Source organism: Asparagus officinalis, chromosome 10 (assembly GCF_001876935.1).
Source record: "Asparagus officinalis chromosome 10, Aspof.V1, whole genome shotgun sequence".
NCBI classification, from domain to species: domain Eukaryota; kingdom Viridiplantae; phylum Streptophyta; class Magnoliopsida; order Asparagales; family Asparagaceae; genus Asparagus; species Asparagus officinalis.
In genome coordinates this window covers 20542804-20548413 of record NC_033803.1, presented here as the reverse complement: position 1 = coordinate 20548413, position 5610 = coordinate 20542804, and positions in this window count along the sequence as shown.

The following is a 5610-nucleotide window of genomic DNA, read 5'->3' as shown; positions in this document are numbered from 1 at the left end:
CTATTACAGTATTTATCAATTTTCCATATACAAAGGTCTCTGCATTACTATTTTAGTTAATCGTTCAAGTCTATATCTGATTACTGTTTTGGATATTAGTACATGATAGTTCATATATTGTATTATGTTTATTCTTTATGTATATTGGGTTTATAGTTTTTTATCATATTTGGTTATTCTAACAGGTATAATGATATAATGGTTATTGATATAATGGTTATTGGTTATTCTAACAGGTATAATGTTATGAATACATAATTACATAATTGTTGTATATAATTTTATGTCTTTTATCTACGTCCATTATTGATATGCCTTTTATTTTCTACTATCAGCTATTATATGTAATATTTTTGCTTTACAGATTACTATATGATATCGTGCATATCTTATTTTAATCCCAATGGTGGAATTTGTTTTAAGGGTGGTAGAATGTAAGGACCATGAATATTTGATACTAGTTAAAATAATTTTCTAATATTTTAAAATATTTAATTATTATTTTTAAAAGATGTAATTGTATTTTCCCGATTTTCTACTATTTTCTATGATTAAAGTCCAAGTTTTATGTTTATTTAAATGATATTAATATTTATAAATTAATTTTGTACAGTGAAAAATTCTTGAATTAATCTATTGTATTATTGATACTATTATGTATTATTTTTAAATAATATGTTGCATTATTATTATTATTACATATTATTTTGTATAAATACGTTGTATTATTAATTACATATTATTTGTATAATTTGTTGCATTGTTTTTTTTGTTGCATATTATCTATCGTATTAGTATAACTGGTACATTTTATTATGTAGATAATTACCTCATAATTATTTGATTTTAAATGTAAGTAATTATATTTTTTATTAATTATTCTTGTTTAATTTTACAATTAGTTGTATTATTTTTACTATTGCGTATTTTTTGTCGTATTAGTACAACTGGTATGTTTTATCGTGTAGATAATTATACCATAATTATTTGAATTTTAAAATAAGTAATTATATGTTTTATTAATTATTCTTGTTTAATTGTACAATTTATAGTATTATTTTTTTGGTTGCGTATCATTGGTTGTATTAATATAACTGATATGTTTTTATTTGTAGATAATTATTCCGTAATTAGTTTAATTTTTAAGTACCCGTAATTATTTATTTTTAATTATTTTTTCAAAACCCTAACCCTATATATTAATAACTTTCCTTTTCTTTTTTCCTTTTCTTCCTCTCAAGTTCACATCGCCCCCTTGCTTCTCTCTCCTCTCTCTCTCCCCGCGACCACTCTTCCCACGACCAACACCACCTCCTCCTCGGCCAACACCGTCATCGACTCCTACTCCGGCCAGCGCCACCGGCGTCAACCACCTCCCCCATCCCCTCTCGCAATCTCCCTCTCTCTCCTCTCTCTCCATCACCGTCAGATCCGTCCTGCCGTCATTCTCCCTCTTCCCACCCTCCCCGTTGCCGCCTGCCACCACTCCCCATCGGTCACCCATCACCTCTAATGCCATCTTCAAAACACCCCACAGCAACCCAGCCACCCGCGCTCACCTCCATCACCGCCCGAACACCAGATCCTTACGCCCTCACCTCTTCCTTGACCGAGCGACCACCGAACACACTTCCCGCCGCTCCAACCTTCGTCATAATTCATAGCCAGCGCCACCACCAGCCGCCGCTCATGCCCGAAGCTCCTGATGACCCCCTCCCTCCCCGACAGCTCCGAACAACGAGACAAACATGTGATGCCCATGGGTTCACACAAGGCTACAGTCCAAGGTGAAACCAAGAATGTCAAACCTGCCATGCACCACACCGTATAATAACATGTTTCACCATCATAATTACTATCTCTCTAGTAGAGTCAAATAACAGGTGTAGGTATAAAAGCAAGTAAAAGATAATACAAGAGTCAACTAATGAAATAATAGAGATCAAATTAATATTTCATCATCTAACATACTAAAGTACAAGTCAATGTCTGAAGTGAATAAATTGGAACTTCTCAACAAGTCTCAAATACAAATGTCTGAATAAAAGGAAATAAGGCACACAGCCTTTACAACTTCTAGAATAAGCTCTCAAATGTCTAACAAAGTCTACAGTGGAGTTCAAAAGAAAAATATAACTAAAATAAACGGCTGAAGCTATGTTAATTTGAACCAACTAAAATGCATTCAATTAGCCAATGTAGGACTAAAACTCACATACTACTTATTAAACACATTTTAATAACTAAAATGCATTCAATTAGCCAATGTAGGACTAAAACTCACATACTACTTATTAAACACATTTTAATTTTCATCTATGGAATCCAATTATTATATGATATCTTTTCATAAAACCCTCTAAAATTTATTTAATTTAACAATCTCCCACAATTCCATAACTGACAATAATTAAGATTATACCACAAGTGAAAAATAAGGTATCCTAGACGGAAAATTCTATCTAGGATACTCAGAATTCCGTCTAGGATATGTATTCTAGACGGAATTCCGTCTAGAATACGCGTCTAGAAAGTTTCCGTCTAGGATGTAGTATTCTAGACGGAAATTCCGTCTAGAATACATTCTAGACGGAATATTCTAGACGGAATTCAAAACCGTCTAGAATACATCCTAGACGGAATATTCTAGATAGATATTCCGTCTAGAATACTCTATCCTAGACGGAAAAAATTTCCGTCTAGGATGAGTATCCTAGACAGAAATTTCCGTCTAGAATACTCATTCTAGACGGAAATTCATATTTTTTAATTTTTTTATTTTTATTTTAAAAAAGGTATACTGGACGGAATTTGAGCATCCTAGACAGAATTTCCGTCTAGGATGCTATGCTACAGTAGTTTTTTTTTTTTTGCAAAAAAATCTACTCTGGTTCATCTTCAGTGACTGCAGCATCCACCTATATCTCAAAAAAATTGGAACATACTTTGTAAATTGATGGGGGGCATACTTTGTAAATTGAGTATAAAGTGGGCATTCATTATACAAAATTGGAACATACTTTAAACAAAAAAAATTAGCATACACAAAAAATCAAAGGTAATATTGTCACATACCCAACAAAGAAATAACAAGTTTTCAAAATCGCTATTGATTCTGCGAATACTAATTATCCTAGCTATTGTTATATACAGAGTTCCTTGCCAAGCATTTAGCATACACACAAAAAATTTCCTTCTCCGTGAGTTCATCACTAGTACGAGCCCTTTTGATTAATCCTGTCGTGGCAGCAACATCTATGGCTAAGAGCTGAGTTCCTTGCCAAACATCCTGCAGTCAATTAGAATGAAAAAGAATAATCAAAACCTATAGCAGATAATAAAATAAAAAGCTAACTATAGTTGCCAAAAAAAAATACAACCTGATATCAAGAGCTAGTGAGTGTCACTTGTATATGAATTGATTCATCACTTGTAAATACAACCCGATAGCATATTTTTCTGACAGAAAATACTATGATCCACTCACTAGCAGAGAGAAAGAAATGGAATCCCAAATCATATCCACCTTCCATTTCTCCATAGATAACAAGATTCATACATTCTTTGATTTCACTCCTACCTGACACCCAAGACCCTTTTGCAAATTCTTATATGCTCGGGATCACGTACATAGCAATAGTACTTTAAATCTCATGATGCTAGTGTGCTTCAGCAAAGAACAATATTATGTAGGGAGAATGACTTACCCTTTACATGCATAGAAGAATGAAAATAAATAACTCCGTGAAAGCTTAATTAAACTACTAGATTTGTCTTGGTGCCTTAGTTACTCTTAATAAATAGAATCCAACATCATTATCTTACGGAAAATGTTAAGACTTTCATGTAACCATCTTACAACCAAAATGCTCCAAAATAGAGAGCTAAGGAACTTTTAATACGCAGGAGTATTTGAATAAAAAAGAAAAAGAAAAAAAAAGTTATATGCTTCCACTAACGAGTTAGCACTCTTTACTGAGAGATGAAAGTTTAAAAAAAAAACATTTTGGTAAAACTTTTATGAGATAGTAGTTAGAGTAACTTTTCTGTATAAGATTGAAAGAATTTGAGAGCATTCGTAATGAAGAAATAGTGCATACCTCTTTGAAGGACCAACTGTTTGGGTCTCAGACACCGAAGAAGGCAGTTGAGTGTTAGACCGTGCACGTCCACCACGTTTTCTGTTCACACATGCAGATCATATTACTCAAAAATAGTATTTTTTTTATGAAATTGCACAGCAATAAATTTATGGGCAGATACTTAGAAATAAGCAAATGCAGAAAAGCAAATAAACAGAGGAACTAGAAATTGGTTTCTAAGATGCAGTGTTTCTCTACGTTCCACTTACACAAAAGACTTGAAAATAAGAATTGATGTCCCTGGTGCAAACAAAACCTAGACAAAAATCTCTAACAGTATAAATGCCTCCAGTTATAAAGAGGTGACAGTAGTGATGGCCTGATAGGAATATGGTTCTCTAACAGTATAAATGCCTCCAGTTATAAAGAGGTGACAGTAGTGATGGCCTGATAGGAATATGGTTAATATAGAACAAATCAATATCAAAGAAACAAAATAGCTACCAAGATAAGTTACCAATGAACAATCCCAATAATAGTAACTGTTTTCAGATAACAACTCGATCTTATCTAATAAGCAGTAAGAGAGTTAGGGACACCTTAATATAGTCGAACAGGGAGAATATTGTAAAAGAAAACAATGTTTTACTTCTATCTTCTAGGCAACAAAATAACCAGCAATCAAAGACTTCTTACAGAACTGAAATCCCTGAATATTACTGTTGTTCATAAGACTAGCTAGTCTAAAATTTGAGATTTCAAGTGCATCTAATAAGAGTACATTCAGTGCATTCAGCTGGCATAATGTCTTTACAACATCCTTCACTTACATTACCCCTAAAATTTTCGAAAACAAAATCACGAGTTCATATCACCCGCAGATCTTAATCGAATTGGAGTAAACTATTTGACAAAAATCAAGAAAGTGGCTTAGTTTTTGCATCAAATGGATTCAGATCTGGGACCCGAGCAAATGAATTACCCGGAGATTGAGTGAATCGAGTGCCTAGCTTGGCGTAGGAGGAGAGCTTGACGTCGAGATCCCCTTCGATCTTTCGCGCCTCTTTCCTCAGTTCTTCCCACCCTGATTCTTGCAACTCCAAGCTCGTCAAATCCCCCATCAAAATTTGATCTTTCCTCAAAATTCTTCCCACCCACGATCCCTGCATACATACCCAAATACTTCAAATCCCCCACAGCTAGTTCAGAAAACCCGACTCACAGACAAAAGGAAACTTAACTGTTAAATCTGCTCCTCGAACTCCCTCTTGCTCGCCGCTACGTCCTTCAGCCTATTGACGACCACCGTTGTCCCCTCCTCGAGGATCTCCGCCGATGCCCGTAGATGGTCCCCACGATCCCAATCTCCTCCTTCGACGATGACGTCACTTCCCAATAAGAGGAGGCGGGAGAGGTGGAGAAGGGAGAGGTGGTGGAGGCCATGGATGGAGAGGGAGTAGAGGGGGAGAGAGTGGTAGGGGGTGAGGTTGAGGAGGGAGAGGGAGAGGAGGGGGACGCGGTGGAGGGA